At 42.7% G+C, this 23,294-nt stretch overlaps 1 protein-coding gene across 7 annotated transcripts in view; it reads left to right on the forward strand.

Moving 5' to 3' along the window:
- LOC143831783 (contactin-4) overlaps nucleotides 1-23,294 on the forward strand; it is a 669,529-nt gene that overhangs the window by 425,337 nt on the left and 220,898 nt on the right. The gene's annotated exons all lie outside the window — the stretch shown is intronic.

The following is a 23,294-nucleotide window of genomic DNA, read 5'->3' on the forward strand; positions in this document are numbered from 1 at the left end:
CTAAAGTACTTCTTTCCCCCCACTGGCATCCTGCCATCTGGAATAAGGGTTGCCTTACTTGACATATGCAAGATCACACCTGAAGTCTGTGTTAATTAGGAATATCTTCAGTCACGTATATCAGTACTCAGAGCTCTAATGTGGATAAGCAGTTTACTTATAAGCTACATTGAAATGACTGGGAAAGTACCTCCTTGTTACATCCCCTGATATTTCCAGTGTATCAATTTCAGTTCGGTTTCAACTAGCAGACTTAGGTATGGAAGTGATGCAGCCTTGATTAGCTCGATTGATGTCTTTCTTTGTAATATGGAAAGGGAATTCTCAGTGGCTTCTGATATCATTGACTATAGTACTTTTGCTGTTCCTGATGTCTGGAAACATTTTGAAATTCAGGGTTTTCCTCCGGTCCTTTATGGCAGGCCAGCCACAAGAGGGTCTCTTACAATTATTCTTTAAAAAAAGAAACAGTCTAAAGTAGCCTTTCTCAACTTTTTAGCATTGAGAAACCCCTGAAACATTCTTCAGGCTCCAAGAAATCCCAGCCTCAGCCTATGCCATCTTTAAGATGGATAGATTTCCCTTGAGGTATGAACAGGCCAATCAACTGTGCTTTTGGAGCTTCAAGCACACTCTACACAGGTACAGGTAACATCAGCAGCATTCCAGAGAGTCTCTTCCTTAGAGCAGGGGTAGTCAAACTGTGGTCCTCCAGATGTTCATGGACTACAATTCCCATGAGCCAAATGCTGGCATGGGAATTGTGGTCCATGAACATCTGGAGGACCACAGGTTGACTACCCCTGCCTTAGAGGACAACTGCCAGATAGTGACATAGTCTTCATTGGATACCCCGCCTCCAAGATAAGGAGCTCTATAGTAGGACTCCACAGAAGATTGAAGATGAAAACAGTGTGGCACTAGCCTGTAACAATTGCCTGTAACAGTTGACTCAGGAGGACTGAGGGAAAGGGGGAGCTACTCACTGGGGAGCACATGACAGGTGGGAAAACAGCCTGTAACGAGCTTTGCAAAGGAAGGGCTTCCCTTGGGCTGTTAAAGAAATACCAGAATAGCTGTCAGAGAGCCTCTGATGGCTGTCCTGGTCAAGCACAGTCCTAATGTCTGCCTGCACAGCAGCTGCCACCAGTCTTATGAATGTAACTGCATCAATGAACTCACAGGAGGGCAGGAGAGAAGGAACACACAGGATACAAGTGAACAACAGTTATAGATAAATGAAACACTGTTTTGTGATGGGTAGTAATAGGAGAGAGCTCCTCAAGCCAACACCAGCTTGCATGTGGAATCCTTCAGGGAGCAGTTCTCTCTCAAATCCTATTCAATATCTTTATGCACCCTCTTGCTCAACTGGTGCATAGGTTCGGGCTGGGTTGTCTTCAGTATGTGGATGACACTCAGGTCTTCCTCCTGATGGATGACTGCCTTCATTCTCCCCCAGAAGCATTAGCCAGCAGCCTGAAAGCAGTGACGAGATATCTCAAGCAGAGTTGTCCGAAGCTCAGCCCTTCAAAGACAAAGGTCCTGTGGCTGGGCAGGAAGGACCCAAATGAGGAAGCATGTCTACCCAACCTGGATGGAGTGGAGCTATCAGTAGGTTACTCCGCCAGGAACCGGGGTATGTTTTTGGATCCCTCCTTATCTATGGAGGCTCAAGTCACCCAAGAAACCCGGCTAGCATTCTACCACTTTCGCCAAGCCAAACTACTATCTCCCTACTTGGCCCCAGAACACCTAGCCACAGTGATCCAAGTGATGGTCACTTCTAGACTAGACTTCTGTTACTTGCTCTACGCAAGCCTGCCCTTAACCTTGATCCAGAAATTGCAACTGGTCCAGAACATTGCAGCCAGGGTACTCACAGCAACACCATGGAGGTCCCATATTTGGCCCATCCTGCAACAACTACACTGGCTTCCAGTCGAATTCCGGATCAGGCTTAAGGTTCTGGTAATCACTTTTAAGGCCATCCACAATCTGGGCCCAGTATACCTAAGGAATTGCCTCTTTGCCTCCACCCCTCAGAGAGCCTTAAGTTCTGCTACTACCAACTGCCTAGTGACCCCTGGCCCCAGGGAAGCTCACTTGACCTCAACCAGGGCCAGAGCTTTCTCCATCCTGGCTCCCACCTGGTGGAACAAGCTCTCGGAAAAGATCAGAGCCCCAGTGGAGCTTAAACAGTTCTGTTGGGCCTGTATAAAGGAGCTTTTCTGCCAGGCTTTGGGTTGAGGTCGACCTGAATTCAATCACTTCCCATTGGCCCCTGAGCCCCCATGAGAACTACCACTGACATGTCCATCCTATGGGGCCGTCAGTACGTTACAGTTAAAATTGGATGTTCTCATCATGTTTTTCCATTATGTTACTGTTCTCCTGTTATGACTCTTTCACTACTGTTCAATTTGCCATGTTATCTGTACTGTTTTTTATTCCAGTTCCATGTAAACCACCCTGAGCCTCAGGGGAGGATGGCATATATAAATATAATCCTTATCCATTGTTGTTCCTCTATATGTTAGTGAAACAGCCTAGGGGGTGGGATGTGTCCGGCTGTCCAAGTTAGAATAGGACCAATCAGGGTGCAGCCAGCTTTGCCCTGATTGGCCCTGCCCCTGCAGCTCCCACCCTCCATCCCTGGACTCTAGCCTCTTTGCTCTCAGATGCCACAGTGCTTGGAGCCAGCAGCAGGTAAGAGGAGAGGGCCCTGGGCAAAGGGTCGTGGTGGAGGGCTTGCTAACGAGGGCCTCTTGGACTGGTAGGCTGGGCCTGCTGACAAGGGCCTCCCGGCCTGCTGCCTGCCTGCTAAGGAGCTCTGTCCCAGCCCTGCTAACGAGCTGCCCAGCCCCTGCCCACCCTATTTGATCTGGCTGCGAGCTGCGGCCCAAAGCCACCTTAAGCTACCTGTCAAGGTGCCAGGGGAGGTGACCCTTTCAAGACCCATTCTTAGGAACGGGCTTTGAAGATAGTAGATAAATACAAAATAAATGTTTAATAATTTTTTTATTTTTATATAAAAAATATAATCCTGATGATGAAACTCAAATACTTTGGCCACCTCATGAGAAGGAAGGACTCCCTGGAGACGAGCCTAATGCTGGGAGCGATTGGGGGCAAAAGAAGAAGGGGATGACAGAGAATGAGGTGGCTGGATGGAGTCACTGAAGCAGTTGGTGCGAGCTTAAATGGACTCCGGGGAATGGTAGAGGACAGGAAGGCCTGGAGGATCATTGTCCATAGGGTCGCCATGGGTCGGAGGGCTGTCAAAAAGCTCCATGGTTTCATGAAACACTGGTTGCGAAATCCTGCTTTAGTTTGATTGAGTATGGTGATGGGGAAAGAGGGCACTAGATATCAGGTTTATGTATAAAGGATACTATGACAGACAACTAGTCTTAATTTGTGTCAGGCACATCTGAATTATTCCCCCCCCCCCACTACCACCAGGTTTCAGCATATTAACATGTACAAAACAAAATAGACAGTGTCTGGGTTGGCCCAACAATTTGACCTTGCAGTCACTTCTAAGATTTTCACATATCAGAAATTGCAGGGATTTCAGCTAAGAGGAATACGACAGGGCAAGGAATTTGTCAAGACACTATATCTTCTCATTTTAATAAACTAGATTGGTCTTGCCTACTTGGGGAGAGCAGATACAAGGGAACAGGAGAAAGGGAAGAACCTTACAAAACAACTACTAACCCTCACTTTCTGTGTAGGAGGGCCAACCTCTGGTGGCAGGCAAAATACTTTACAACCCTTAACTCCCTTCCAAATGGGATATCCTTCCTGCACCCAGGGAAAAAACCACATTAAAATAAGCAACTACACAATCGATCGAGAGTGTAAATATTTCTTAACTATATTCACACACAAGATGAAGTCCTTACCTACAAGTAGATCTTGGTTCTTGGTTCATAGCCCCAAGTCATGTAAATTCTCTGTCTTAGAAAAATGGTTTTAGATATGTTGGGTTCCTGATAGTAGAGTATCAAACATTTCCTAGGCTAACAACCCCTTTATGCATTCCTCTGTTTAGCACTTACTTTCAGTGGGATATTTTTGGAGAATGGTTTCTTATATATGGATAGGCTGGTAAGACCTTTTTAAGCCAACGATTGAATGAGATAAGAGAGCCAATAAGAGAAGGAGTGTTAGATAGTTAGACAAGAGGAATAAAACTAACTAAATATCTCTGAATGATGGAAGCGTCAATTGATGAACAAGTTTATAGTTCATTCTCACTTAAAGCTAACCTGGCAAAAATGGAGATTCTTGCCAGCAAAATGTAATCCATATTCAATAAACCAGTAATTAAGGTAGTGAAGGAACTCTAAGTCACTACTGAGACTCTCAGAAGAAATATCAATGAACACTTAAAAATAAGAAAAAATCTTTGGAGGGCCTAAGCTCAATCAAGATTTGAAACAACCTGTCTATGTGTTTGATGGCAGTTTTAAAAAAAAGTGAGGGGAAAGCTAATGAACCAATTTTTTTACTGCTAAATTTCACTGTTTTATGACATCTCCAGTCCAGGATTTCTGCCTATGCTTTATGCAGCCTTGCCTTCCAATAAACAGATTTTTTTGTTCTGGAATGGTAGAAAAGACATAGCTATAGAGAAGACAGGGTATCTTGAGCCAATAAAGACATACTGCTTCACCAGAGGAAAAATCCTTTGCTCTAATGAGCAGCTCCAACTCTTCCTTGCTAATTGCAACAGTTGACACTCCCTTGTCTATCCACAGTGCTACCGAAGCATTAATAACCAAGCTGTTATGAATGTATTGTATGGATATCATAATATGCAACATGTGGAAGATCACAACACATAGCAAAACTATATATCCCCATTTCCATGCTTCCTGTTTTGGTTTCCATATTTTTTATTTAAAAACCTTGCATCCATGGTTACCAGTAAAAAGCCTTCTATAGCTCCTAGCTACAAGAGACAAAATAATTCACAATGTTTCTGTACTATTCTTATTAACCTATACTTATGCCTTAATGCTCTACAAAAGAGGTTGCTTCAACTGAATAAGCTCATAACATTTCCACATGCAAGGATGCTTACTACTTGTCCTGAAATCCTACTGAAAGCTTTTTTCCAAAATTTGAACTGAAAATACATTCAAGGCTAGTTAACTATTAATACTGGGCTTTTAACTAAAATACTCTTAAGCCTGAAGTTTCAAATGAGCTTTTTATTTTGAACTAGATAAGCATCAGCCTCACAGACATGTCACTAAAACCAAGGGCACAGGCAGAAGAACATAATCTTCATGTATTTGTGCAAAAGGCATCACATAAAGCCCTGCTTTTAAAAAGTCAGCCGCATATGACATAGAGACAGTGCTTAGGGGTATTAGAGCCATAAATATCAGAAGACAAATATTGACATATATTTCAAGAGGAAAAATCTTTAATGCTTCCGCAAATGCTACCCCTTATCATGAGAACTGCTTTTGGATGACTTTTTTGTAGACAGGTAGTGATTTCTTATGAGTATCAGCCTTTAAGCTGTATCTGGATCAACTAGAAACAAACTGTTTAGACTATTATAAGCTGACCAGGTGTCCTGACTCTTGCAGGACAGACATGCCTTTTTGGGCAAAGTCCCGTGTCCCTCTGGAGTCTTTAGAAGTCCCGCGGCCCGGAAGGTTGCAGTGTGAAGCCGCCCGGCCGCTCTGGTGCAGGGATGGATTTACTTGCTGCTGCTGCTAGGAGCGCTTCCCCCACCTCTTTCTCCTCTGGGCAGGCAGCGCAGCCACAGTAGCCTCAAGAGGATTGAGCGGGGCTGATTCAACACGTGCACCACTCAAGGAGTTGTGGTTTTGCCGCTTTCCGCTCCCAGACCCTCGTGGGTTATCATTCCAGTAGAAGGATCCGCCCTGGTTGGGGACAACGAGGGGCCCTCCCCCCAAGTGGCCTCCTGAGAAGCATTCAGGCCAGGAGGTATTCGCCCGCTTTCATGTTTTTTGGGCCACGGGAGTTGCTGGGGGGAAGGGGGGTGAGGAGCCCCGGCGGAGTCGCATGAGTGACGGCCTGCCTGAGCTCCAGAAAGTGGGGAGAGCAAAAGGAGTTCTGTTGTTTTGCCAGAGCCCTGGACTGCACAAGCAGCCAGCCTCCCCTCTCAGGCTCTAGAACAGGGGTAGTCAAACTGCGGCCCTCCAGATGTCCATGGACTACAATTCCCAGGAGCCCCTGCCAGCGAATGCTGGCAGGGGGCTCCTGGGAATTGTAGTCCATGGACATCTGGAGGGCCGCAGTTTGACTACCCCTGCTCTACAAATTTGTAGACTCTCCCCCCTCCCCCCTTTCTTCCACGTGCCTGAAAGTATTTCTTTTAAAACAGCTCCACACTTGTTGCCTAACGAGGGCGAAACTCCTGGAATTTTTAATCGGAAGGTTTTCTGGATGGTTGTTAGTGTAGCTTGTTGCGTAGGTGTGAACATCCTTTTGTTATTTGTGGTGTCAGAATGAGCAGGGTGGATGCCTCTTTGCAGGCTTTGAAAAACATGTGTGATGGATTACTCAAGCCAGAGTGTTCCTTATCTTGCCCGCCCCACCCCCGCCATCAAACTGGGGCCAAAGAAAACAAGCCTCCTTTCAAGTTAATAGACACGGGGGGGGGGGGGGGGAGCGATTTCTTTTGTTAGCCGGCAACGGGCAAGTTAAGGCGTCTATTCATGTTGCTTACTCAGTATTCTGCTTGCTAATAGTTTGGATACTCCTCTTGTTTCCCTGCAAGTAAGAGTTATTTCTAGATTCTTGGTCACTCCACACTAAAATGTTGAATGAACGGCTTGCAATAATAGTAACTGGCAAACTGACATAATTGTATAGGTCACTGGTAAATAATTCCAGCTTAATTGTTTTGGAGAAGGGGAAAAGAGTTTAATTTTACCTTACAGGCTCTTGCTGTATCTCAGCATCTGTACCAGATCAAAGCAAGATTACCAAGTGTTATTTAATTTAAATAAGATTTTTGACACTTGTAAATAAAGTATAGGAGAGCAATCTTTGTTGGCTAGAATGAGCATTCCTGAAGCAAAATATTCGTTGTACATTTTATAAAGGAATGCACAAGGAATGTGTCACTATATATCCTAGGTTTCCTTACTTAGGGCCATTATAAACTATATCTAAGATATTGGTGACCTTGAATATAGTTTTATATTATAACTTGGCATGGACTGTAGATTTTTAAAATATAATTGTTTGTCTCTAGTGCACTGTGTTTGCCAAATGACATATGCCTGCTCAGGACAGACATACTATAACTTTAATATCTGGTTGTTGTGTGTTTTCTGGGCTGTGTGGCTGTGGTCTGGTAGTTTTAGTTTGTGACCTTTGGCCAGTTACAGTGGCTGGCATCCAGGCCGTGCCTGGAGGTTGGCAACCCCCTCGTGTCCCTCTTTACAAGTTTTAAAATCTGGTCACCTTAGACCAGGGGTAGTCAAACTGCGGCCCTCCAGATGTCCATGGACTACAATTCCCAGGAGCCCCCTGCCAGCAAATGCTGGCAGGGGGCTCCTGGGAATTGTAGTCCATGGACATCTGGAGGGCTGCAGTTTGACTACCCTTGCCTTAGACTATCACAGACTGAATATTTATTTCATATGTAGGCATCAGCATATACTGCCATTGAGCTTTTCATGTCCTTAAAGTATCTCACTTCTAAAACACGAACATGTAATTTTAAATTGTTAAAACCACAATAAAATTATAAACACATTAATTCAGTGATACTGTAGGTAAATCAACAGAAGCAGAATACTAAAATCAATTCATCATCTAAATAATGGCCATCCCCCGCCCACTTTCTTGTGACGTAAATTATGCTGGAATACAAAACTATCCCAAGTTCATCGGGTGAGTTTCTACAACAGAATGGGAATTTGTTCAAGTATGAAACTCTAACCACTACACTACACTGGTATTCTTCAGGGGCTCTTGTTCTGTTCAAAAGCCTAATGAGGTATTGACTATACTGAAAGTCAGGGCAGAAAAATACCATATAAAATGTTTCAGTTCTTTTCTTTTTTTAACAAACAAACAACAGGTATCCAAATCTTGCAAGGGAGCAATGTTGCATTAGACGGATTCCCTTGCTTTAAAAAACTAAAATTTACAAGATGGGAAAAGTAAGCAATGTAGGGGGGAGAATATTCATATTCAACAGAGAGATCCAGCTTGATGTAGTGGTTAAGAGAACCTGGTTTGATTCCCCACTTTTCCACATGCAGCCATCTGGGGCCATTCACAGTTCTCAGAGCTCTCTGAGTAATACCTACTTCACTGTCACAATCCCCAAAGTGCAGTCCCAAAATTTCCTGAAGGCAAGAAATGCAGGAATCCCAGGCATTGGAATAAAACTGAAAGTTGGTCTTTATTTAGGAAACAGGCAGCACTAATGGAAAAATCATAGGTAGGTAAACATTCTTGAAGACAAAATACGAAAGGAGAGAAGGATAGTTATACCATCTGACCCCACACATCCCTATAACCAGATTTTGGGAGCTAATTTACTTTCCCACATTATTTGCATTTAATCCGCCACAGTGTGAAAATAGGAGACAGTCTGTCTAACATCCAGGTTTTAGGGAACAAGTGGGGTTGTTATTCATTCTGCCAGTGTACAAGCAATACAGAGAGCCCCTAAAATGCAATACAGAGATCCTCTGAAATGCAAGAAGGGCATCTTCCAGGAGTACAACTCCAGACATGGAGAAAACATCCAAACTGACATGAGCCAGGCATGGCACATGACACTTTTTCAAGGTTTGCCTTGTGGGGAGATGAAAGGTAGCGATTGTAAGCTGCTTTGAGACTCCTTTGTCCAGTAAAAAAAGAGGTACAAAAAACCTAGCTGTTCTTCAGAGGGCACAAGTTTAAACAGCACACATACACATCCTTACCATTGTTCTCCCTAATATTTGGGAAAGGGCCCTGTAGGTGGAGTGTTGCCCAGGACAAATCCAGTGTTCGGACTGTGCTTCCACCCGCGCAGGCCAGTCTAGCAGTGCCTGCCTCCTGAGGCCACCTGCGAGCCACACAGACCACCTTGCCACCAGACACTGCCTGGCCGCCACCTCTCTTCCACTGACCTGCCCTGCCTGCTGCGCCTGCCAGCAGCTATGCCCACCTGGCCGTGCCCAGGCAGGCCCGCACCCTATGGAGGCTGCCTCCTGAAGCCAGATGTGAGGCGAGCTTGCCGCTTTGCACCCACATATTCACCGCCCGCTGAAGGCAGCTAGCCTTTGGCAGCCAACCTCTGGCGGCCTCACTACGCCTCACTAAGCTGCCACCACACTGCCCATGAATACACCCACCCCCAACTTCGCCCATGCTGCTACCTGCCCACCTTCTACCAACCCATTCCCAGCCTGCTGCTCCACTTGCATGGCGGTTATGGTGGCACCCAAGAACTGGTGGGCCTGCCCCCAAGGCACCGGAAAGCAACCGATGGGCAGCCAGCAACAGCTGTGATCCATGCTTCAGGACAGGCGCTGCCATTGACAAGTGGCCGCTGCCACTCAAGCCCCAAAAGGCCGTTGCTGCCCCGAGTGCAGAGGGATGGTGAGCCCTGCAGTGAGCTGCCAGCATTCACCCGCTGGAGGTAGTGGCAACCCTCACTATGCCCGCATCATCACTGCCACCCCCTCTGCCACTGCCCACTCACCCCTCTATCTCCCTTGGGGACACCTGCACAACACAGCAGAGAGGCTCCTCCATCCACACGCTGCCTCCCCACCTCACCCCGCTAGCGCTTGCTTGCTGTACTCCTAACCGCAGTGGGCTTTTTTACTAGTACCATATAAAGCTATCCCTGATTTTTTTTGTTTTAATCCAGAGATCTGAGGTTTGTGAGGCAGCAATGCATCACTAGACTGATAACCTTTCTCTTAAAAATTGAAATTGACAAGATGGGGAAAGTAAGCAAAGAAGGAGAGAGGACCTTTTGTTAAGATGGCTACCATTCAATAAAAGCAGCTTGAAGTATGTCTTCTGACAATTTAAAAAACACACCCCATGGAAAACTTACTAATAGAGATCAACCATGCTGCCCCCTCCCCCCCTCCAAAGAAAGGGGATCATTGCTGCGAGAATATCCTATTTTTCTCAGTGGTATTCAGAGCACAAACTCTGCAGTTCCAAGGGAAAAGTTCAGATTTCTTTAAAGGTGCAGAGTGCAAGTACAGGCATGAAAGTAAAGGTGAATTAATTGATATCACAAATTCAGTGATAATCAGAAATAAACTATACATGCAGAAAGGGCCTAAGTTTTCTGTTCATGCAAGGCACTCATTTCTATGGGACAAAATACACCTGCCCAATCTCACTGCAGCTGGCTGACCTCCATTAACGGTACTTCTGAAAAACAAGATACCCTCAAAAACCCTCAAAAATGAGGGTTTGCAGCTTGAAAGAGAAATTGCTGGAAATTACCCACCCTTTCCTATAGTGGATTATTATTAGAAGAAAAATGATTTAAAAAATGCTGGTGAGAGGCTGATTCCCCAGAAGGTGGCATTGGTAGAATCATGTTTAGTCCCTAGCCTTCTGACATATGAGCTGTTCAAAGGTTCCATCTTGTTCTATGTGCTTTTGATATTGTTGCCAATCTCCAGGTGTGCCCTGGATATCTCCAGTAATTACTGTTGGTCTACAGATTCTTTTAGAGAAAATGGCTGATTTGAACGTTGGGCTGTCTGGCATTTTATCCTGCTGAGGCCTTTTTTCCAGGTTCCATCTCTCCCCCATCTGCAGTAATTTCCTATCCGATTCTTGCATTATAGCTTAGCAAGAGATCCTTTGGAGTCAACTTCAGCAGAGTCCAGCATGTAGTCTGTCCTGGATGAATTCATGGAATTATAACTGTCCTGTTTCTGTCTGTCCGTCCGTCCGTCCGTCCGTCTGTCTGTCTATCTATCATTGTCACCATTATTGCTACTGTTATTATATTTCCAGCCCACCCCATGTGAGCTCAGGACAGTTTAAACATAAATATTAAAACCAGTTCAGTAAAAACATGATAAAATACAATTTAATAAATTGGGCTTTGCCATTTTCTGTCTGCCATGTTCTCGATGGGAAGATATTCCCTTAAATGAACAAGTAGGATAAAAGGGTATAAAGTTGATAGGAGGGAGGCTGGTATTTTTTTCAAGATAATCCTGGCTTCAACCACAGGCGTGGTGGAGGAATGCCATTTTACAGGATCTCCTGAGAGATGGGCTTGCAGAAACTAAATAAAAGGACTCTTTCCAACCTTTAAATTTAGTTGTGTTGAGAAATGTTAGTTTTGTTTTAGTTTACGCAAATACACTCAAGAATTGGCACAGCTCTTCTCTTTCAAGGGTCTAAAGATTCCCTCGGCTGAACTTGCAAAGTATTTTCCTGGGCTTGATGAAAAGCAGTGAAAGTTTTTGTTTGTTCGTTTTTTAAAATGTGTGTGTCGTTTGCTAAGCTATTCTACAAAAAGAGTATTTCTCGTTGAACATGCAAATACCAACATGAAAATCAAATTTATGAACTCTTCCCATTCTCATCTAAGTGAGAGAGAAGAGTAGATAGCAGCAGTGATATGTCTGTACCAGTTCCCAGTAACAGGATGAGCCTTATGTAAAAGCAGGCAATCTTTCATGACAGATTTTCAAGTCAAAGACCTCCAGCAATAAAGAATATCCTGAGAAAACGAAACCATTTTCTATTTCTGGGTTATAATCTCTTTGCATGTCATACCAATTATAAACCACTTGTGCCTCAAGAGACAGATTCTGAGTCAGAAATAGCAATGTAATAGCATCTAATATTTTTGCTGTAAGCCAGAATATTAATCATGTTTGCTTTCATAAATCTGGTTTTACCAATGTATAAAGAATTGATTGATCTCAATGTTTCCTCTTAGGTTACAGTACAACATATAATCATTTCTCATTTAAGCATATAAGTAGTATATGATAAGCAGTAAATTCTGACTTACCCATACTTAAATAAGATAGTAACCTAACAGTACTTACACAGTATAAGGTTAAACTTATGAAATGCGATTTTTGACCACCATATTTTTAACCTTGCATATTTCTAATAATAATTTTAAATATAATTTGCTTTGCAATTGATTTCAAGGATACTGCTGCAATTGAAGATAACTTTTATAACTTACTAGGGATACCCCATCCTTTGTACAAACTGAACAAACTGGAACAAAAATCTGTAATTTGTTTATTTACTTAATTTATACACCGTCTTTTTCCACAGTGGGGACTCAACACGGTTTCAACATGGGCCTGCCAGATCCTAGTATGACACTCTAGCCATGTACAATATTGACTAAGAAATTTGTATTGATGGAAAAGAAGCCAGACTTTTTGGAATTAAACAGCCCCAGACTAAATGTATTAACGTATTCAAAATTAGGTCATCAGAACCTAACAAGTAGTTTGGAGGGAAATGTTGAGGAATTTGCTTCTAGAAAGAAGAATAATTAAGGACAATTTAAAAAATAGACCAAGACAAGAATTCACAATGCTAGTTTATGCCTATTAAGCCTTGATAAGACATCAAAGGAAACTTTAAGAAATATTCAAATTAGTTGTGTGGCATAATTTAAATACATTCTTATAGGGTTGGAAATCTTAGATGCTGACAAAGATGAATAAAACAAAACTGCCTGTTTCTTAAAACTGTTTGGTAAAGAAATATCTGATTAAGTACACACACATACACACAAAAAGAAGAAAACATACATAGAAGCTCACAGACTTCTAGAGTAAAAAATCCTTCTGTTCTGAATAAGATAAATGTCCAAGGAAAAAATGACTAAGACCTATCACAAAGGTTGATGGAAGTCACATGAGCCAGATTTTTAGAAATTGAGATGGATAATGCCAAAAGTTGAGGAAAAAGTAGGCAATGGGGGCAAGGTGTGTGTGTGTGTGTGTGCACATGTGCATATACACACCTATCTAATCTGCTAAGAATTATGATAAGGCTACAAATTAGAAGGTAATAGCACAAAGCAGAATGTAACTGGAGGGCTTAGTCAAGGCAGTCGTGACCCGTGATACCAGATAAAATAATGTTCTACTTTTAATGTTGTATATGCTCTTTTTCTTTTCTTTTTTGAAAGTTTCTACAGCAGGCTTAATTATGATAAAGCATTCTGATTTTCAAAATATGTTCCATTTTTCTTTCTTGGGGAAGTGTGTATGTGGGGAGTTGTAAATGGACACATAGGAAAAAGGACTGTGGAAATACTGATATAAGAAATAAGAAAATGTAAAGCAGAGCATAGCTTTCACAAAAGATATGCTCCTCTTTGTTAAACTGCCAATGACCTGAAACCCCCTTAGGGATGTTTTAGTGTTTTTGTTATTATTTAGGAAGTACATTGAGTTCACTAGTTGAATTATTTCCACATTGTAGCTAAGAACAAGAGGGAAACCGCTTTTCTGTACAAAATGTGCAAGTCTTATTTCCAGAGGGAAGTGAGGGAAAAGAACTGAATTGATTACTAAATGCCCTTCAATACATGTAAGGTGAAATGAGAGGTCATAAAACCTCACTATTGAGGAAATATGGTATATGTGGCCTGTTGTGCTCTATGACACCATAGAATAGTGCATCTTTTCCCTCTTGTCTCTTATAGCAGGTTTTACTTATGGGATTAAGATAACAATATTCGGCTGTAATTGCAGTTTATTTTCACTGCTTGTCTTTTCTACAGGAACAACAGCATACATAGAATTTAAACAAAGGTAATCATATAATCATCCTCAACAATTACCAAATAGGAGACAACTAAAAGACAATAAGTTGCTTCTATCTTCTTTCAACTAGCACTTATTAGTTCCCGGCTGTATTAATGTGCAGACAGATTTGAAATTATTGCTTTGTTTTCACTGAGATGAATCTCCTGTTTCTTGGCTATCCAACTTCTGGTAGAGGGCAAGGTTCAATTACTGTTCATCCACAGATACAAATCACTCCAGACAGTAACCAGATGCATTCATTACATATTATTTGTTTATGAATGGGAATTATGAGTATTATTTTGTGTATGGTTAAGAATTCAGCTGCAAGAACTCCAACTCCAACTTGAAGTCCAAAATAGTACTATCTGGACACAGTGCTATTACCTCAGGAAGGACAAGCCCATCATCAACAAAGATAAGGGAAACAGTAGATGGTTGATGTTGGTGGCAAGGTGTTGCCTCAGTTCCCCCTTCTCTGTCCCACATCCCAGTAGCAATGATGGAGCAGCTTTGGGTATGGTATGTTAAAAGTTCAGTAAGATTAAATATCCTTGTTCTGTATAATATGCAGCTACAGATGGGTACATAGGGCTACATATGCAGCTACCTCATGGTATAATCCATCAATATCAAAAGGTAATTGTTAATTGCTCATAGAAGACATCAGTGGCTAATCATAAGAATGGTGTTGTGATGACAGGCATGGGATTTAAAAGTGCTTTCTTTTTCTAGTGTTTCCTGATCACTTGTCCAGTATGGCATGACTTGTCGAATAGGGCATATTCCAACCAATACCTGGCTAATAAATACACTGTAGCAATCAATGTTTCTTAATAAACTCACCTGCAAAAGGGCTTTCATGGGCTAATCGAGGAAGTACTTGTCATTGTGGTGAGTGTTCCCCAAGCTATTTGGCTCTTTCCCATTCCTGACCCTCTGTATAGATTCTGCTGTTTGATAATAAAACACATAGGTTATTGAGGACAAGCATCTTGGATTTCTTCTTTTGGTTATTTCTGAAGTGGCCTTAGTGTTTTGTCTAGTGGATTCTCACAAACTCCAATTTGTTCTGAACTTGCCTGTTGAGTCAGTCCATGTTGGCTAGATAGCAGTCTATCAATAGCAGCATGTACCCAGTTTCTTGATCTGCTGAAGATCCAGGATTAACACTGTTTTAGTTTTCCACAGGGTTTCCAGAGACAAAATTTATATGCCAATGAGACAGCCCAGCCCAATACTTGGGGGCTTTAAGGCATGGCCAGTGTCAGCAGACTGAAGGCAAGTAGTAATACAGGTGTGGGGTGAGGGATGAACCAGGGAATAACCCAAGAGGCAGAAGGGAGAGTGGCAGTGGGTAGAGGGTAGAGCTGCAGCAGCAGATGTCCTTAAAGATGCCCCAGCAAACCTAGGAACAACCGGCAAGTCCTTGATCAGCAGGCCAGTTGACAAGGACTATGACAACAGGTCTCCACCTAATTGATGCTGTGGTAAACCCAGGAGATGGGGATGAACACCTAATGATACCCAAGATCATAGAGGATTTGGAACCAATGTTAGGTGGGGTTCTGGAATAGGGTCCTGGAAACGCAACTATTTCAGGAAGAAGGAGCCAAGGTGGCAGCTTGGCACAGCAAAGGACTCTGCAATGATAACTGAATCCCAGGAGTGAAGTATGGAGTTAAAGGGGAGCCTGAAAGACTGGTGCCAGTTTATGGGCTTTAAGATGGATTGAGCATAGACCTGACATGCAGCTGCAACTGAGGATTCAGATTGAATTCTGACAGATTGAACTCTCTCTCCCCTCCCCACTCCTTTGTCCCATTATCTCTTCCAGTTTACCAAAATTTGTAGGTTATTTGAGACAAGACTATTTAAAATAGTAAATTGCTGCAGAACTTTGGTAGCTCCAACAGGGCCCAGACTTCTGGAAGCTCATTCTACCAGGTTGGTGCCAGCCCTGGTTGACGTCAAACGTGCGTCCTTTTTGGCGGGGAATCTCCAGCAGGTTGAAGGTGGCAGAGCGTTGAGCATATACACAGAGAAGGTATAGACAGAGAGGCAGTCCCTCTGGTACACAGTACCCAGCCCGCATAATACCTTAAAGGCGAGTACCAGTACCTTAAGCCTGATCTGGGATTCAACTGGTAACCAGTGCAGCTGTTTGTGCATAGGCAGGATGTGGGATCTCCACAGGATTCTTGTAAGGACCCTGGTCACTGTATTCTGGACCAGCTGTAGGTTTCCAGGTCAGGGATAAGGGTAGATCTGAGTGAGTTGCAGAAATGGATTCTGGAGGTGACTGTTGCATGGATCAATGTACCTAGGTATTCTGGGTCTAAGTAGGGCACTACAAGTTTGGCTTGGCTCAGGTGGTAGAACGGCAGCCACACTACTCTTGTGATCTGTGCCTCCATAGAGAGGAAGGTGTCTAGGATCATGCCCAAGTTCTGGGTGAAGTGGGTCACTGATAGTTACACCTTGTTGAGGATGGGCAATCATGCTTCCTCACTCAGGCCTTTTCTCCCCAGCTACAGGACTTCTGTCTTCAAAGGTTTGAGCTTGAGTCATTTTGTCACTGCTCCCAGACATCTGGCTAAGGATGCTGGGGGTGAAATAGGGTGGCCATCCATTAGGAAGAAGAGCTGGGTGTCATCAGCAATGATGGCCCCCAAGCCCAAAACTCCATACCAGCTGGGTAAGACGGTGTATAAAGTCGTTAAATGAGATTGGAGAGAGGACAGCTCCTTGTGGAACTACACATGTGAATTCATAGCAGTTTGATTGTTTCTCTCCAATTGCTACCCTCTGTCCACAGCCCCAGATTAAAGAGATTGGCTATTGGAGGGCTGTTCCCCGTATCCCAGCATCGGTGAGGCAATGAGCTAGAAGCTCATAGTCAACTACGTCAAACACTACTGTGAGGTCTAGTAGCACAAGGAGTGCTGACTCACCTTGGTCCAGCTGGCAATAGAGGTCACCTGTCAGGGCAACCAGCGCTGTTTCTACCTTATGGCCAGGCTGGAAGTCTGTCTGGGATAGGTCTAGGACTGAAGCTTCATCCAGGAATGCTGATAATTGGTCCTCCACAGCCCTTTCCAATATTTTTCCCAGAAACACTAGAGGCGAGACAGGTTGACAGGCTCCCATGGGTCCAAAGGTTTTTTGTTCTTCCCAGCAGTGGGCACACCACTGCCTCTTTCAGCCCCTCCAGGAATTTTCCCATTGAGATATAATAATAATAACAATAATAAAATTAATAATAATAAAACTATTTTCATCTGTCATTTCAAGTCTTCAGGGCAAGTAACAACATTAATAAAAACAGGTCCTGCAGGGCCCTGATATCTCCCAGGAGTGCATTCCACCAGGCTAGCCCCAGAGTTGAAAAGGTCCTGGCCCATGCTGAGGCCGATTTAACCCTCTTCTGGCCAGGTATCCTAAGCAGATGATGATCTGCAGATCTTAGTGCTCTTGGGGGGAAGAGTGGTATAAGGGAAAAGGTAGTCAGTCCCAGACCATTTGGGGCTTCAAAGGTTAGCATCAGAACCTTGAACATGATTATGTCTCCAATCTGGAGCCAATGCAGTTGGGAGAGCACTTGTATGTGTTCTCCACTATAGACTATATTCACTACAGACTATATTCAATGCAGAACAACGATTGTAGTATGATAAAGCGGTCTAAACTGTTTGTTTTTTAAACTGTTTTATTTGGCTCCGTGCAGAATACCTCCTGAGGAGAAATCAAAGTGAGTAGCTGTGTTTGTCTGTAGCAGTAAAATTGAGCAAGAGTCCAGTAGAACCTTAAAGACTAACAAAATGGGTGGCATGGTGTGAACTTTCATGAGTCCCTGCTTCCATCTTCTGCGAGCAGTACCTCATGAACCTCACATCCTTCCATGCATTTATTAATATTTACAGTGCTACTGGACTCTTGCTATTTTCTCCTGGGGTTGAGGATAAGATGCCTTATTATGACACAGTAGTGCTCAAGGGTGCTGCTTATTGCAGCACCATGCATCCAGATCCTACCCCACACCCTGAGGGGAAAGTCCCACCCGGTGCCTTGGTGTGTTGCAATGCTGTGTCTTCCAAGCTCACTACAGACATGCCAACCCTCTTCACAGGTGCTCAGTGCAGTACTGCTCACTGCAGCCAACAATGCAGCTTCCATATTTATGAATGTTAAGACATGAATGGAAGGGGTTTTTCTAATTAGGGGGGCTGGCTTGACATCACTCAGTCTCTGAGACAGATTGGTGGTGCCCTGGTGTTTGTCTAGGTACACTTAATGAATAAGTTGGCTCAGTCTCCACTGGGGATAAAGGTTGCTGCTTGTTACAATATCATGTCTTCCAAGCCCACCATGGACCTGGCAATCCTCAGTCTCTGAGACAGCTTGGTGGTCCCCTGGGTGATGAAGTAGCCATTCAGGGCTAATATGTAACTAGATGAGACAAACATTGGGAAATGTGTCTAGCTAAGGGGGAGAGTCCAGTCAGCACCTTCTAGGATACTGCCATTCATCAGTTTAATAAAATTCTTCTCTCCATGTGAGTTTTTCTGGAAAAGAAATACTATTATTATTGCAGAGAAATGTGTACATGTATGTGTTTCTGTATTAAAAATAAATATCTAGCTAAATGGTTTCTATAGCACACACACAAAAGAAAACACACAACCACTCTAAAACATATATAAAAGCAAACAGCCTAGTTGATAAGGGGGTTCGGACTGGGATACCATCAGTATACCGATGACACCCAGCTTTTCCTCATGATGGACAGCCATCCTGACTCACCCCCAGACCCATTAGCCAGATGTCTGAAAGCAGTGATGGGCTGGTTCAAGCAAAGCCATCTGAAGCTTAATCCTTCAAAGACAGAGTTCTGGTGGCTTGGTAGGAAAGAGCCAAGCTAGGAAATGTGATTGCCCGACCTGGATGGGGTACAACTATCAGTTACACACTCAGCCAGGAACCTGGTCGTGATCTTTGATACCTCCCTCTCCATGGAGGAACAGATAGCAAAAGTAGTGTGGCTGGCATTCTTCCACATATGTCAAGCCAAGGTATTAGTGCCTTACCTAGCCCCAGAACGCCTAGGCACAGTAATCCAGGTGATGGTCACCTCCAACAGCTGCACTGGCTACCAGTTGACAACCAGGTCAGGTTTAAGGTTCTGGTCATTACCTTAAAGGCCATATGTGGTCTCAGCCATGAGTATCTGCCTCTCTACCTACGTCCCAAAAGACTACTACACTCCACCAACACCAACAAACTGGTGATCCATGGCCCCAGAGAATATCATTTAACAACAGTAAGAGCTACGGCTTTCTTGATATTGGCCCCCACCTGGTGGAATGAGCTCCCAAACCAAAGCAGGGCCCTGCTGTAACTATAACAATTCCACAGGGCTGGCAGAAAGAAACTCTTCCACCAGGCTTTTGGTCCAGACTAGTAAACAAGCTACCAGCTATTAACCAGAAGCCCCCATGAACTACATCTAGAGAAAAACAGAACCACAGTGCAGGAAAATTGAATTGTTGATTGTTGTGCCCTGATTGTTAATTTATAAACTGTTTGATGCCAGTTTACTGTTAAATATGTTTATATTTCAGTCAAGATGTTTATTGTACTGTATTGCCTTACAAATGTACAATATAAACCACCCTGAGCTGAAAGGGAGGGCAGTCAATCCATCAATCAATCAAAATGTATATAATATTATACTTAAATGCCAGTTGTGAATTTTAACTTAGAAAGCTACTACTGGTGAGGAAATGAAAAGGCTTCATTAAGAGCAGGGAAAATGACTGCAGTGCGGGTGGGACTAGGAAAATCCATGACAGCAATGCAGGTTTGTGAAAGTTTTTTTTTTTTTTTAAGTCAAGAGAACAGAGGTGGTGCACTACCGTGCTGTAGAGAAATTAGGAAAAATGACGCTTCCCTGAAGTACGCAAACCGGTATCCAAATCACCAGTGTGGAAGTGGCCTCTTGTGCATGTTGTAGTACTTTAAAGAAGCTCTTAATGTTTCTCAGCAAGGCTTGAGTAGAAGATAGTATTGTTAATGAAACACATGCTTTCAGTATTGAAGAGTTAGTCATTTTTACAATGCAGATGTATTATTAATAAGCAGTGTTAATAATACAAAGTGCTTTGCAGTCTCTTTCTCATTCATCTTCGCAAGTCTTGTGTGGCTATTGCTATTCCCACTTAGCAAGTGTTGAAATAAGGATGTGAGTTATTAATTTGCATATGGCCACTCTGGGAATGTTGGTTCCATCCTAAACCACAGAAGTTTCCATATTTATGGATGTAATATGCATGAAATGGTTCTTCAAATTACAACTCACTGTGATTTAACCCAGGGAGATCCATTGGCCCAGGGTTTTATCCTCCACTCCACGCTATTGGTCTACATTACTCTCTAGTCTATAGGGAGAAGTCAACAGGTGGAAATCCCAGGTTCAGATAAAACAAATCTCTCCCCAAATTGATTTATTTACTTTAGGAGAAGGGGCTAGAGCACAAGATTTGCAAAAACTGGAGTAAAAATTAGGCTATACATTGTATGCATGTTGGTCTTTCTTGTAGTTTATTGCACTTCATTGATTTATTAAGGCTTGGACTTTATTGCTTTCCACTATATAGTAAGGAAGTGTATATGCATGAGAGAGAAAGAGACTAGGAGCAGCCTTCTGGTGTGTGTTCTTTCACTTCCTTTTTCCTGTGCAATATTTATGAAAATCTATTGCATCATATTTTGATTAATTGCAGAGAAAACCCTGCACTGTAATAATTGTGAGATCCATCAAGAAACCCTGATTGAGGAAGCCTGTTGTAGGGTGATAACTTCTGTTACTGGAGTGGTGGCAGGTTGCTATGTTCAACCTGCCCTGAGGATGGGTAAAAGGGAATAAGACATGATGATAGAATTCAGGTCCAGCTGTAACCCCATGGAAGGACCTCAGCCAACCCACCCTATTCCAACCATCTTTGTGTTACAACAGAACACAGATAAATGTTTATTAATAAGGCTGTTTTCTGGGTCTCAACTTATTTCTTTTAACCATTAAAAGCCTTTATAAGCTATTATATCACTACCCAAGTCTTAGGATTAAATAATTATTATGATCCTTTCTCCAAAAGAACAGCTTGACATAACTAGGTAAAATAGATGATTTTGTAAGACCAAGCAATATTGTCAGTGCATCTATGTTCTTAAGTTTTTAAAAGGAAAAAAAATCAAAGGGGGATAAAAATCAAAGACTAATTTCTCACCTTTATAACAGTATAATTACTTTGCAGCTGTTCGATATATTTATCTCCTGTGCTCTCTACTGTGCTGAACAACAGTTTTGAGAATAGCAAATACAAGGTTCAGTTTCTAAAAACAAAACAACCCCCCTCCCACACACACACACACACACACACACACACATAAAACCCTGGAAACTTAAAGGAAAGTAACTACCTAAAATAAAAGGCCACCGAGGTGATTCAGTGCTGCTGGAGTTTTTGCACTGAATTCCCTTGGCAGCTGAAATTGCTGATCAATAACTGGTGCCACTGGCTGGGTCACCAATAGTAACCTTGGCAATTAATGAGCTTTTTAAGTGTCATGTACAAGGCAGAGGAAAAGGATGTTTCAGAATGCCTGGTTTTGGAAAGGGTAAGGAGAGGAGAGGAGAGAATTTGTTGTGTTGCAGTTTTTCTTCTTAGACCTGGAACTTGTCACTGTGTTGTTAATTAATGGAATGTGAAGTAGGAGTTACCCATATTTTACTAACAAAGACTGAGCTATTAGTTCTTACTATACTTTAAGCAAGCTTATGTTGAGAGAATTTGGTCCCAAGGTCTAGGGTACTCCTTTCTGCCACTCCCATTTTTAACTAAGACATAAGAGCACTATTGGTGGGCTATTTGCAACTCATGTGGACCAGGCACATAGAATTTATTTGTGCTTTCCCCTGTTGTCTGCAAAGCACCCACCATCCCCAACCCTCATGTGAGATTAGCTTCTCACTTCTTAGAGACCCGCACAGGATTTAAAAAAAATTCCTTCAGATTAGTATTGGTTTCTTGACCACCCTTCTCAACAGAGCTAACTCTGGGAGTTTTCCAACAGTTTCAATAAAAACCATACTGTAATTCATAAAAACAAACATCAGTTTATAAATTAATGTAACAATTATTAACAATTAAAACCTGTTAAAAAGATTAAAACAGTCAAACTAGATGCTGGCTGATAATTGCAGTGCTGTGCTGTTAGTTCATATTGGGCATTGGGAGGATTGGCTCAAAATGCTGATAGTCATAGTAGACTGTTTGCAGCCACTAACACTAATTCAAGGGTGTTAAATTATGTTGATAAGCAATTAATAAGCTAGATAACCTTCATGATGGATTCTTGTGTGTTTGTTTGTAGCCAAGAACTTTTTCATGTATTAGTTTAATTCTTCTGCACTGAATTTTTATGTGAGATCTAGAAAGTATGAGTTCTGAGAAGAGACAACTCAGTTTTTTGTACGTAGACCATTATAGGTTTGTTAAACATACATAGGTACCTAATAAATACTCACCCATTGCTTATATTTCATCTTATTTAAACATCCTCCTCCAATACCATCCTGTTGTTTGTTTATTTATTTGTGCTTTGTATAGTTTGCCTTTCTTACTGGGACTCAAGTTGGATTGCATAGAATAATGATTGTGATTAACAGAATAGGATATCCTACCAGGGGTAGTCAACCTGTGGTCCTCCAGATGTTCATGGACTACAAATCCCATGATCCCCTGCCAGCAAACGCTGATAGGGACTCATGGAAATTGTAGTCCATGAACATCTGGAGGGCCACAGGTTGACTACCCCTGCAATAGACAATGTGATAGAATTTGAATTGTAGAGATCTGGAAACCTACCAGAGGTCAAGCTCACTATAAATTTTAACATGACAAACAAAAACAAAAATTACATGGCAGGAACCTACATACATGAGCAGGTCATATACACCATACACAGTGATACAGTACTTAACTGTTTACCCCTAGCATCTTTGATAATATGTATATGAGAGTCAGCTAATAGACTGAGGTTATGAGAAACTAGATTTAGAATTTAGAGTAAACAAGCGAGGACCCATGATAGTTACAGGGGGCAATTTCCCCCATTGCCGACAATTCCCTACACTTGATTTCATCCTTATGGCCCATATCCCTACCACCACCACCACCACCAAACCTTGTGCTACTCCAGGCCACATCATCTTCTCTTAGGCTGCTATCTTTACCGCCACAGCTGGGCCCATGACATCAGCTGGCGTCCTGCCACCACAACCAGCCCTCCAGCAGCTGTCAAACTCCTCCACCACCAATGCTGGTCCTAGAGCAGCCGCTGACTTCTGCCACAGGCCTGGAGCTGCAGCTGGCATCCTACGCCAGTCTGAAATGATTCCATTCTGCTCAAGTATATTTAAGGGGGGATTTAACACTCCTATATATTTTATAT

The sequence above is a fragment of the Paroedura picta genome, chromosome 3, assembly GCF_049243985.1.
Source record: "Paroedura picta isolate Pp20150507F chromosome 3, Ppicta_v3.0, whole genome shotgun sequence".
Classification (NCBI taxonomy): domain Eukaryota; kingdom Metazoa; phylum Chordata; class Lepidosauria; order Squamata; family Gekkonidae; genus Paroedura; species Paroedura picta.